We start from the raw sequence: 13974 nt of genomic DNA, 5'->3' as shown, positions 1-13974 counted from the left end.
TTCCTTTGTGGTACCTTCTAGCTCTGTCTTTATGATTCATATTTTTGTTCATGGAAATGTTGTCTTCCCAGCTAGATAAATCTTTTCAGAGAGGGTTGTCTGGTTTTTATATTTTTATCTACCAATCCCTAGAGCTTTAAGTATATATGTATTATTTATGTGCAAACAATAGCAATGGTACAATAACAATACACAATAGCAATGGAAAATTTTTATTGAATGCCTACTATATGTTATAGGATCATAGTAAAAGAGTACTTAACTCTGAACTCAGAATTGAGGGTCAAGGGTAGTGGGAAACATACATAGATTTAAAATCTATATTGCCAGAAATATGTGGATATAGTATGTGAAAAATGTAATGCCATATATGAAGACGTTACAAACAACATACATCACTGCAGGCAAAAGAAATACTGTGGTTAATTACCAAGAAGTTTGGCAAGGCATTTTGGAATCTGAACAACACACTGCTGGTTCCCCTTCTTAAGAAAATATTAATGCAAAACAGTGAAGTTTTTTTATACCCAACTTTTGTCCAAAAAAATACTACCACAAAACAGCATTCTACTGTTGGGGTAGAAATAAAAACAAGGAAAAAAGGCCATTTATTCTGGTTATGGCTGTGCTTGGTGGCTAACAGATCTTCATCAGAAATTGTTAAAAATAAAACAGTAAATATTTGACATCTCAATTTTAATTAAAACGAGCATAATGTGATACCAAGGTGAGAAGAATAGAAGAGATCCCTGACAAATCGGCGAAGAGGGAACAGGTACAGTATCTGAGTCACAGGAGTAAATACACACCACACCTGTTGCCTCAACAGAAAACCCCATTCCTGGAACCCTTACTGTGTATGTTATTTGCATACATTGGTCCCCTTAGCAACCAACTTGGGGTTCTAAAAATTTTACCTGAACCGAAGACCTGTTTGTGGAAGAGTTTTATCTGTGTCCAGAAGACAACATTGATAACAATGAAAGGGGGGAAGAATCAAGCAAACCCAGAAATGTTGAAAGCAATTATAGTTGCTAAGGAGATAGAAAGTAAAGTCAACACAATTTAAAGGCCAGTTGTGGCTCAGCTGGTAAAGAATCCACCTGCAATGAGGGAGAATGGGGTTTGATCTCTGGGTTGGAAAGATCCCCTGCAGAAGGTAAAGGCTACCCACTCCAGTATCCTGGCCTGGAGAATTCCATGGACTATATAGTCCATGGGATCACAGAGAGTTGGACACAACTGAGTGACTTTCACTTTCACTTCAGATAGCAACAGTTCAAAATGTTGGGGCCATAGCCAAAGGGAGATCCGAGTATGTGCACGGTAAAGAAAGTGGCAACATCCCATCTATAACGATGAGAAGAGAGCTTTAGGTCTGTTTCTGGGCTCCCAGTATAGCCTTATGAGCCCCGTCTACTGACTGTCTGCCTTCCTAACCCAACTGGATCTCATCCATCCACCTTTGTTGGCTACATCCTTGTAAGGACTTCTCTGCCATCAGGTGGGATGGGCAAGGCTTCCTGCTCTAGGAAGAAGCCTTCTGAGTTGCCGAGTCCTCTTCATTCTAGAACAGAAAGGCTAGAATATGACCCCATCTTTTGCAGCTGTATTTTCCTTCCTGAATCCCTGTTGTTCATTTGGTTCCTAAAAGCCAGTTTCCAGGTGTTTGCTGACCAAGCCCCAGAAGATTAATGATCTCCTTTTTGTTTTCACTTACCTCGGATCCATCACCTTTCCCTCTCTCCATGGTTTAGGGCTATCGGTGCGAGTAATACTATTAATAGTGACCAATGTTTACTGAGTTCTTACCCTGTTTAGGGCACTGTTCTAATACTTATCATGAATTGATTCTTTTAGGTCTCATTAACAGGTTGAGGTTGATTACTTTTCACCCCCATCTCACAGATGAGGAATTAAGGCACAAGTAAGTGCCTTAAGTGGCTGAGCCTAGACTTGAATCTGGGCAGCTCACAGTTTTCACCAGTGAACTACACTGACCTTCATGTGAATCTTATGTGAAGACAGAATTATATGAGATAATAAAGAGCATGAAAGAAATACAGTGACTTTCAATGTGCTAAAAATACCTTGATGTGAAAAATGCTTTCTGATGATAAATGTCACAGTTACCGTGAAATCCTCTTTGAAAATCATAAGAGCTGGTGATTTTGTGTGTTGGGATACTGGTGGTCTTTAATTTACACCAATTCAAAAAAAAATTGCATATACTATGTGTTTTAAGAAATAAAAAAATTCAGATAAGATACTTGTCTTCAGAGAGCCTTAGTCTAGTAGAGAAAGCATGACATGGAGACAAATATACACACAAGAGTAAAAGATGCTATGAATTTATAGCAGGATCCATAGACAATTGCGATCAAATTTATCAGAGGTTAAGAAGGTTTCACAGAGCAGGATAGTCAGGATATATGGTCAGGTAGCTGTCCTGATCAAATTTTCTAACTATATTTTTTTGTTTTCCAATGTCTGAAGACCCAGATTTCACAGGAACTTGGGACTTCATTATATCTTGTTCTTATTCAAATTACGGTTACAGGGATTAGGCAGTATTGAAGTGTCTATGCTAGTTCTGTTTTCCCAGTGAGTGTTTTGACAATTCATAAATAGATTCAGATCTCCCTTTGGCTATGGCCCCAACATTTTGAACTGTTGCTATCTGAAGTGAAAGTGAAAGTCACTCCGTTGTGTCCAACCCACTCCAATATTCTTGCCTGGAGAATCACATGGACAGAGGAGCCTGGCAGGTCATGGTTCATACAGTCGCAGAGTTGGACACAACTGAAGTGACTAAGCACACAAATATTATTTGCATAACTGGGTATGTTAGTCCTTGCATGAGGTTGACATGTCTTATGGCTCTTAAGCTTTGAAAAAAGCTTTCTAGAGATTGTGACAACCCTGAATTAACATTTTGCCTTCAGTTATTACCTAATTGTGCACATTAATTATCTCATGGAGGAGTCTGCTGTGATGATGGGTGAGAAGGTCTGTATTGTGAGTGGCTGCTTAGGAAAGGTCACAGTGTTCTCTATAATGTCTAGTTTTAAAACATTTCAGATGTGATTTCTCAGCTGAAAGCTGAACCACCATAAGAGCATTCCAGGGTTACGAACCTGCATCTGTTGGACTCCACTGGCAAGCTGTTGCAGGGCTAGAGACAGATCTCCAACTGAAGTATCTGGCAGTGTGGCAGAAGTAAGCAGGTATTAAGCTGAAAGTATAGTTAAGGCAATTCCATCAGAAATGAGTTGCAACATCTCAGAGGAGAAGAAACAACAGCGCTCAAGAGGCATTCTTTCCAAGGAGGAAGAAAAACTTGAGATGCCACTGGAAGTGTAAGTTTTTTCATCATATGTGCAGTGCAATGCACATTTGAGCACAGTATTTTGAGTAAGTGATAATTGCTTCCTCTGCAATACACACTGTACCTGGAGCTCCAGGAAAGGGACACGTAAGCAATAAAAGAGAGTTCCCATGTGTGATCTAGCAGGGAGGGTGAACAGCAGCGAAACAAGACAGCAGGACCAGGACTAAGGTGAGGCTAGTGAGGCCAGCCTCTGCACGTGCAAGGTTGGATCCTCTTTATTCAAAACTGCAAGCTTTTTGTTCGCCATGTATTTTTCACATTAAGATTGATTTTTAAATACTGTATTCAAATATTATTTATCTGTGTTTTGATGCCCATTTAAATTTTGTGCCCCAGGCGAGTACCCTCTCACTCACCTTAGCCTAGTGCCAGCCCTGCATGACTACAATTGAAATGATATTTCAACACTTGCCATAGCCTAGAAGATAAAATCATTGCATTCTATTGCAGATGTGACCTCACAGGGCATCTGATGTTACCTGAACCCAGAGGCTGGAATCAGAGAGCCTCAGGACCATGTGCAGCCTACAGATATGTTTTGTTTGCCATTATCATTGTTTATTTTGGGACAATGACTTACCCTCCTTGCTAGATCACACACACATGGGAACTCTCTCTTATTGCTTATGTTTCCCTTTCCTGGAGCTTCAGGTACGGTGTGTATTGCAGAGGAAGCAATTATCACTCACTCAAAATACTGTGCTCAAACATGCATTGTACTGCACATATGATGAAATAACGTATACTTCCAGTGGCCCCAGACATGGAACAACTGACTGGTTCAAAACTGGGAAAGTAGTATGACAAGGCTGTATATTGTCACCTTGTTTATTTAACTTAAATGAGGAGTACATCATGCGAAATGCCAGGGCTGGATGAATCACAAGCTGGAGTCAAGATAGCTGGGAGAAATATCAACAACCTCAGATACGCATATGATACATTCTAATGACAGACAGTAAAGAGGAACTAAAGAGCCTCTTGATGAGGTTGAAAGAGGAGAGTAAAAAAGCTGGCTTAAAACTCAACATTAAACAGACTAAGATCATGGCATGTGGTCCCATCACTTCATGGCAAATAGTAGGGAAAAAGTGGATGATTTTTATTTCTTGGGCTCCAAAATCACTGCAGATGGTGACTTTAGCCATGAAATTAAAAGACACTTGCCCCTTGGAAGGAAAGCTATGACAAACCTAGACAGAGTATTAAAAAGTAGAGACATCACTTTGCCAACAAAGGTGTGTATAGTCAAAGCTATGGTTTTTCCAGTAGTCATGTATGGATGTGAGAGTTGGACCATAAAGAAGACTGAAGGCCAAGGAATTTATGCTTTTGAATTGTGGTGTTGGAGAAGACCCTTGAGAGTCCCTTGGACTGCAAATCAGATGAATTAATCCTAAGGGAAATCAGTCCTGAATATTCATTGGAAGGACTGATGCTGAAGCTGAAACTCCAATATTTTGGCCACCTGATGGGAAGAACTGACTCACTGGAAAAGACCCTGATGCTGGGAAAGATTGAGGGCAGGAGGAGACGAGGGCAGTAGAAGATTAGATGGTTAGATAGCATCAATGACTCAATGGACATGAATCTGAGCAAACTCTAGGAAATATTGAATGACAAGGGAGCCTGGTGTGTTGCAGTCCATGGGGTCACAAAGTCAGATGTGACATGTGACTTAGCAACTGAACAACAACAACAATTTGAAATTGAAAGATGTCTTCTAAGACAATCTGGATATCTGACTTCTCTTGGAAAACTGGAAGGTTTAACACACTGGATCCATGTTCTTTCATGGATTGACTAAATATGACTAGAATATCTCCTCCAGTTCACTGGTTCACTAGACCCAGTTCATGCATATATGTTCCTGCCTGATGCTGTGTGCATTGTGATTCTGAGCCCTAATTAACTGCAGGATTCTTTCAATAATATCTCTTTATAGTGGACTTTCATTCATTTAAGGAGTATTTATTTTTGTGCTTATTGTATGTAAGATATTGTGCTCAGGAACAAGACGATGAGATCCCTTCTCTGTTGGAACTTGTTTTAGTCCCACACACAATGTTATGGGTTGAATTGTGTCCCTCCCAAAAAAGGTATATTGAAGTCCTAGCCCCAGTACCTGAGAATGTGACCTTATTGGGAAAAGGGGTCTATACCAAAGTAATTAAGTTAAAAATGGGCTTCTCTGGTTGCTCAGTGGTAAAGGATCTGCCTTCCAATACAGGGGACACAGGAGACACATGTTAGATCCCTGGGTCAGGAAGACACCCTGGAGAAGGAAATGGCAACCCACTCCAATGTTCTTGCCTGGATAATCCCACGGACAGAGGAGCCTGGGGAATTACAGTCCATGGGGTGGCAAAAGAGTCAGACAGGACTTAGCAACTAAACAACATCAACAACAGGAGGTCATTAGTTGTGCCCTGATCTAGTATGACAGGCATCCTTTAAGAAAAGAGAAATTGGGACACAGAGCCAGACACAAACAGGGAAAATAATGTGAAGACATGCAAGGAGAATATGCCCATGGGGCTGGAGCGATGCACATACAAGGCAAAGAATGCCAAGGGGCAGCAAGGATTGATGGAAAATACCAGGAGCTAGAAGCAGTGAGAAGGGATTCTCCCTGAGTGCTGTCAGCTTGATTTCTGACTTCTCGTCTCCAGAACCGAGATAAAAATGTCCGGTGTTCTTAGCCACCCAAGTCTTTGACACACTGTCATGGCAGCCCTAAGAAACTAATACAGGCCAGTGACTAAATAATTTGAAGAAGTAGTTAAATAACAATTTTGACCACAATAATGAGGGGAGAGTCCAGAATGGTACGAGAGTGTATCTGTTGGGGTGATGGGTTGGTCTTGTTAAGAGGTTATGGGGCCTTTTTTGAGGAAGGAAAATCCCATGAACAGAGGAACATAATGAGTCTCAGAGTTGGACACGACTAAGCGTGCACACACACACGTCTTAGCTGAAGCCTGAAGACATAGTGTAAGTTAGTTTCTATAGTAAGGGAAACAGGCAGAGTCTAGGCTAGAAGGACTGGTATGTGTGAAGACACTAAGGAAAGAAGGAACAGGGGATACTCAAGAAACTGGAAACGAGAGGAAAAGCTGGTGAGCTGGGCCTATATAGTAGGTATATTGATTAATCAGCTATGTTACATTGGGGAAATTATTTTAACTACTCTGAGGATAATCACAGTGGTAGCTCAGAGGTTAAAGCATCTGCCTGCAATGCGGGAGACCCAGGTTTGATCCCTGGGTTGGGAAGAGCCCCTGGAGAGGGAAATGGCACCCTACTCCAGTATTCTTGCCTGGAGAATCCCATGGAAGGAGGAGCCGGGTGGGCTACAGTCCGCAGGGTCTCAAAGAGTCAGACATGACTGAGAGACTTCACTTCACTTTCACTTTTATCTCATTGGTTGTTCAGTTCAGTTCAGTTCAGTCATTCAGTCGTGTCTGACTCTTTGCAACCCCATGAATCGCAGCACGCCAGGCCTCCCTGTCCATCACCAACTCCCGGAGTTCACTCAAATTCATGTCCATCGAATTAGTGACACCATTCCCCCATCTCATCCTCTGTCGTCCCCTTCTCCTCCTGCCCCTAATCCCTCCCAGCATCAAAGTCTTTTCCAATGAGTCAACTCTTCGCATGAGGTGGCCAAAGTACTGGAGTTTTAGCTGTAGCATCTTTCCTTCCAAAGAAATCCCAGGGCTGATCTCCTTCAGAATGGACTGGTTGGATCTCCTTGCAGTCCAAGGGACTCTCAAGAGTCTTCTCCAACACCACAGTTCAAAAGCATCAATTCTTCAGCACTCAGCCTTCTTCACACTCCAACTCTCACATCCATACATGACCACAGGAAAAACCATAGCCTTGACTAGATGGACCATAGTCGGCAAAGCCTCTGGTTTTGAATATGCTATCTATGGAGGATTAAATGAAGAAGTAAATGAAATGATCTTAAAAGAATGGCCAACACACATGCTCTGTTAGATGTTACCTCTTGTTACGAGTCCCATTGTTCTTGTTGTTACTATGATTATTCACAGGGTAAACACTTTCAAGGCCCTGAGAATGCCCCTAGACTATTAGTCTCTATGGTGAAGGCAATGGGAGATTAGTGTATGCTTCAGGGCTTCAGCTTAACTGGGTTTTATCTCTAAAAGCTTCCTCTGGCCACACTGTGGAGGATGGATCAGAGGTTAGTGGAGATGAGGCCGCTGGTGAAGGTCCTGGGGACAGGTGGCCGTGGGGGTGGCAGTCTTCTTGCCTGGTTCACTTTGTAGAATTTGGAGAGATTGCACAATCAGCTCAACAATTTTAAAAATTCAAGAAAAAGCTGCCTTCTTCCTTTCTTTCTTATAGAACAAACATGCCTTGGGTGATGCATAGGTTTTTAATCTCAATTCTTCCATAAACTTAGTAGAAGGCCTTGAGCAAGACTTGTATATGCTCATTTAATCATAGACACAGAAACGTATGAGGGAAAGTTAAATTCTATGTGTGTATGGTGACACTGGGCTTCCCTTGTACCTCAGCTGGTAAAGAATCTACCTGCAATATGGGAGACCTGGGTTCTATCCCTGGGCTGGGAAGATCTCCTGGAGAAGGGATAGGCTGCCCCCTCCGAGATTCTTGGGCTTCCCTTGTGGCTCAGCTGGTAAAGAATCCACCTGCAATGCAGGAGACCTGGGTTCAATCCCTGGGTGGGAAGATCCCTTGGAGAAGGGAAAGGCTACCCACTCCAGTATTCTGGCCTGGAGAATTCCATAGACTGTACAATCCATGGGGTTGCAAAGAGTCAGACACAACTGAGTGACTTTCACTTACAATGACATTAATGGTGATCTGACATTAAGATCTCTGGTTACTGAACACATTAACAAATATCTTTAAAAGAGTTCAAACCTCACAGTCTCTATTTGCTTTTCTATTGCCTTTCTATCTTGTGACTTAATTTTAGAAGAGAAATTGAATTGATTTGTTCGTCACACACAAAAATTGATTTGTTCTTCATTGTTGTCAGAATCTGCGTTCTCAGGTGAAGACAAAATGCTGGATTGGCAAGTTTTCATAACCAATACAAGTTAAATAAAGTACTGGATGTGCTGAAAATTCATTAAGAAATGAAAGCCATCAAGAAAAAAATTTAAGTTTAGTTCTCTCTGAATTTATGGCTGATTTTTATAAAAAGCACCACATTTGATATAATTAGTTTGCCTAATGTTGGCAGACTTTAAAAATTATTTAAAAATGAATCCATTGTTAGTCTAGATACATATCAGTGAAATGTTCATTTCCTGGTGATAGTGTATGATACTCAGCTTTGAAAGGAGGAAGAAAATTTGGAGTAGAATTTCCTCTTTGTAAACTAAGTAAATTCTAATGTTTTCGGAATTTAATCGTAACAGAGAACCATTATGATAAGGATTTCTTTACAACACCCTTAATCAAGACCTTATTTTCTTTCGAGCAAAGTTATATATGAATGTTAACTTATTTTTATAAGTAACACTTAAATGTACTTACGGTTTAAAGAACTGATTTTATATGCAAAAGTTGGGTGTTTTGATTTTCATAAATTTTCAAAACTGAAAAGAAATCGCATGGGACTAAGAATTGCCATTATAAGAGAGAGTCTTGTTTACATTTTAAAATCTTATCACTCTTCATATTTTTGTGTAAACATGTATAGTATCATATATGAAACGAATCTCCAGTCCAGGTTCAATGCATGATACTGGATGCTTGGGGCTGGTGCACTGGGACGACTCAGAGGGATGGTACGAGGAGGGAGGAGGGAGGGGGGATCAGGATGGGGAACATGTGTATACATGTGGTGGATTCATGTTGATGTATGGCAAAACCAACACAATATTGTAAAGTAATTAACCTCCAATTAAAATAACTAAATTTATTTTAAAAAATAAATAAAACCAAAAATAAATTAAAAATAAAAAATAAATAAAGTAAGCAAATATATAAAGCCATTAAAAATATTGCTGAGTGTTATATATTTTAGAGTGACTTTAATTTTTGCAAAATGAACCTCTTGATAAATTTTGCAAAGTTTAGTGGAAAAAAATGACTTTTTTTTTTTTTTCATTTTTTAGGGTGAGGTACTTTAATCTGAAACCCCCTCAGTAACTTGATGACATTTTTCCAATAGACACAGACATGGTTTCACTGGTGTGATTCTTTCCTTATTTTGACTCCATGATTAGAACGATTTGGTGTGTCTTTTTTCCTAGAGTGTATCCCTAAGTACTAGAAAAATGCCTGTCTGATACATGTGCATGCCTGCTCAGTCACTTCAGTCATGTCCAGCTCTCTGCAACCTCAAGGGCTGTAGCCCGCCAGGCTCTTCTGTTCATGCGATTCTCCAGGCAAGAATACTGGAGTGGTTTGTTGTTCTCCAGGAGTTCTTCCTGACCCAGGGATCGAACCCTGGTCTCCTGCATTGCAGACAGATTCTTTACCGCTGAACCACCAGGGAAGCCCCATCTGATACACAGTGGTGCTTAACAGTGAGAGTGAATGGTGATATGCGCCAGTGCCCCGCGTGATTTGCCAACCCTGGGCAGAGGGCCCGAGTTGTCATCTCGCCCAATTTCTTATCACTGCAGAAACCACCTCTGTGATGGTGAGCGTCAGTAGTTCAGTTCAGTTCAGTTCAGTCGCTCAGTCATGTCCGACTCTTTGCAACCCCATGAAACCAACTCCCGGAGTTCACTCACACTCACGTACATCGAGTTGGTGATGCCATCCAGCTATCTCATCCTTTGTCGTCCCCTTCTCCTCCTGCATCACTCCAGCCTGAGACCTACTGCTCGAGACAATTCATGTATGGGCACTGCCTCCATCTACCTCTTTGTTTTCTTTGCTCTTCTCCTTGTAAGTCCAACTTCCCTTCTGATCGACATATTTCAACTTTAGGTTTATGAATATTTCAAAATCAATACATTTTGGCCTTTTTTAAAAATTGTAATTTATTTATGGTTGTGCTGGGTCTTCCTTGCTGCACGGGCTTTTCTCTAGTTGTGGTGAGAGGGGGCGGCTCTCTAGCCGGGATGTGCTGGCTTCTCACTGCAGCGGCTTCCCTCGCTGCGGAGCACGGGCTCTTGCGGGGGTAGACTTCAATAGTTGTGGCTCCTGGCCTCTCGACACAGGTTCAGTAGTTGTGATGCATGGGCTTAATTGCCCTGAGCATGTGGGATCTTCCTGGATCAGGGACTGAACTCGTGTCTCCTGCATTGGCAGGTGGATTCTTTATCAGCTGAGCCACCAGGGAAGCCTCACTTCGGCTTTTGAGGAACTGCTTTCTTAAAGTAACTTTCACAACTCAGGTCTGACTGATACTTCACAGCTTACTTGGAATTTAACTCTTAGAGGTTGTATTACTATCTGTTGCTGCATGGAGAATTATCCCAAAACTTAGCACCTGAAAACAAAGAAACATTTATGGTTCATAGTTTTTCTTTTTTAATGTTTTCAATTGAAGTATAATTGATGTACAATGTTGTATTAGTTTCAAGTGTACAGCAAAATAATTCAGTTATATATTGATATAGACTAATATGCATATGTGTATGTATATATGTACTGTTTGTGTATTTTGGAAATTAATCCCTTGTTGGTCATCTAATTTTGCGAATATTTTCTCCCATTCTTTAGGTTGTCTGCTCATTTTATTTATGGCTTCTTTTGTTATGCAAAAGCTTTTAAGTTTCATCACTTAAGTTTCATCATTTGTTTATTTTGGTTTTCATTTCCATTAATCTAGGAGATGGATCCCCCCCCCCCCCAAAAAAAGTACTGCTGCAATTTATGTCAAAGAGTGTTCTGCCTATGTTTTCCTGTAGGTGATCTCACAGTTTTTGAGGCTTAAGCATTTGGAAGGAACTTACTTGGGTAGTTGTGATTCACGGTCTCTCAAGAGGCTGTACTCTCAAAAGGTGTTATCTATGACTATAGCGATCTCCTGACTAGAAGGGAGAGGGATCGGCCTCCAAGCTCACTTATGTGGCTGTTAGAAGAGCATAGGAGACTCACTTCCAGGTTCACACAGGCTTCTCCTCTCCCTTACGACATGGAAGTTGGCTGCCACCAGAGGGAAAGATCCAAGACCCTTACCCCAGAGTAAGAGGGCACGCACAGGAGGAAAGCCACAGTCCTTTTATAACCTAACCTGGAAAGAGGCATCCCATTGCTTGCACTGCATTTTGTTCATTGAGGGGGATGGGTTTACTGCAAGGCATGAATACTAGCAGGCAGGAATCATTGGGGGTCAATTTAGACATCCCCATATAGGTAAATCATTTCTCTCTTCCTCCAGTTCCTTGCTTTATAATGTTTTGATTAGGTCTTTCTAGTATCAGAAATCTCAAGACCAATTGGTTTATACAAAAAGAAAATGTGTGTGGCTTATGGTGTAGTTTGATACAGGGAACTGATCAAATGTTGTCACAAGGACCTGGTCATTTTGGTTCTATCTGCTCTTTACTGGCTTCATTCTTAGGTAACTTCTCTTCTCTTGCTGGCATAATAGTCTCCCAAACCTTCAGGTTCAAGGTGAGAGGTATAGCAGGAAAGCCTCTTTCCTCGGAAATCCTGGCATAGGTTCCATTGACTGAGTGGGCCATAGGCCTGTGCCTGAACCAACTGAAAGACCAAGAAATCGTGACTGTGTTACTGAGGCCCAGGACACACACAGCACCTGCAATCAGGGGTGAGTCCCACAGGAAACATAACAGCCATTAGCAGGGAAGGTAAGTGGCCCTGGAGGGACCATATCAGGCAGGCATTTCACAGAAGTACTGCCTATAGCTGTCGACTCCTCTGAGTTTGCATGAACTAGAACCTCGGATAATGGCCACATTCTCCCCCAGCGTTTCCTCCCCACATGCAGGGGATCACGGAGTCCCGTTGATCTACTGATGCCACCTCTCTTATCCCCTCTTCCGCTCCCATCCAAGTCACCACAAAGTCCTCACCTGGACTAAGCAAGAGCATCTAACTCCCTGGGTACATGTTTCCACTTTTGTCCATCTCCTGTCTCTTCCCCGTGTAGCAACCAGAGTGATTTCTTTTAAATGCCATGTGATGAAGTTAGATGAAAATTCATCAAAGTCCCAGTAATTAAAATCCAAGGCGTTAATACCTGGTCTCTGCCTGCCTCTTTAGCTTGACTGCGGTCTGTCACCAGTCTTCCTCTCTGAGCTCCCCACATTCTCCAAGCTTCTTCCCACCACAAGGAAGGGCCACAAGCTTCACCTTCTGCTGAGGAAGCTCTTTCCTTACATTATGTCTCCCCCTCTCTGCCCTTGCTCATCATCAGGGCCCAACTGTGATGTCACTTTTTACAGGCCTTCCTGGACCGTCCAACGTTAGGTACTCTCATTGTGTTCCATACCTTCTCTTTATTGCACTTTTCAGAATTTTCATTTTAGGTTTATTTAGCACCTTCCCCCTCTGGACCATAAGCTAATGAAAGCCGTAGCCTTGCTCTAGCCACAGAGCTTCTGTTTGGTTCCTCGTAGGTACTCAATAGACATTTGATAAACGTGATGCATTTCCCTTATTTTAGACTTGTGCAACTGTGTTCTCCAGAGGATTAAATAGATGACGAGATGTACTACAGAGTTGAGATCTGTTGGTGGTCTTGTTCGGCCGGGAGCCCCCTGGTTCATTGGGTTAGGTCAAGCACAAGAGAGAATGAAATCTTTTTGAGGACCTGCAATGTTAAACATATATATGTGTTTAGTTCTTACAACAATCTCTTGCAAGTTCAGTGTGGTATTCTTATTTTATGGATGAGGGAACTGATGGTCAGAGAGAGAGAAGGACTCCCTCAAATTCACATTGTTCACAAGTGGCAGAGTTAGGATACTTACAGAAGTGACCTTGATTGTAAAATTCCAGGTCTGAATGGAACTATGGAAAAGTCAGTGGCATGTTCTGTTTTGTTTTTTGTTTTATCTTTGAGTAGGGCAAGGTCAAAAAAGAAATTAAACGTGAAAGTGAAGTAGTGTAGATTTCTTGCTTCTAGTTGAGCACAACAGAATCTGAAAGCACTGGAATGAAGGGAGTATGGAATTTGGGGTGCAGAATTTTTATTATGTATTTCAGGGTTTCCCATCCAGTAAAATAAAGTTAGCAGGTGTTGCATAGCCTGGGGCTGGGAGCATGAAAGAAATAGAGTTCATCTAGTCTTTCTAAACCACCTTTGTAGATGAAGGTGAAGTCGCTCCGTTGTGTCCGACTCTTTGCGACCCCGTGGACTGTAACCTACTAGGCTTCTCCATCCATGGGATTCTCCAGGCAAGAATACTAGAGTGGATTGCCATTTCCTTCTCCAGGGGATCTTCCTGACCCAGGGATTGAACCCGGGTCTCCCGCATTGGAGGCAGACGCTTTAACCTCTGAGCCACCAGGGAAGATGCCCTGAAATGCAGACGTAAAATTAAACAAGATAAACCATCTCATTTCCTTGTTTCTCGAGTTGCAATGATACACAAACTAGTCTATTCCCCCTTTTTCCCTTTTATCTCAAACATGGTGAGTAAGCACAAGAA

This window comes from Budorcas taxicolor, chromosome 16 (genome assembly GCF_023091745.1).
Source record: "Budorcas taxicolor isolate Tak-1 chromosome 16, Takin1.1, whole genome shotgun sequence".
Taxonomy (NCBI): Eukaryota; Metazoa; Chordata; class Mammalia; order Artiodactyla; family Bovidae; genus Budorcas; species Budorcas taxicolor.
This window is presented reverse-complemented; position numbering follows the sequence as displayed.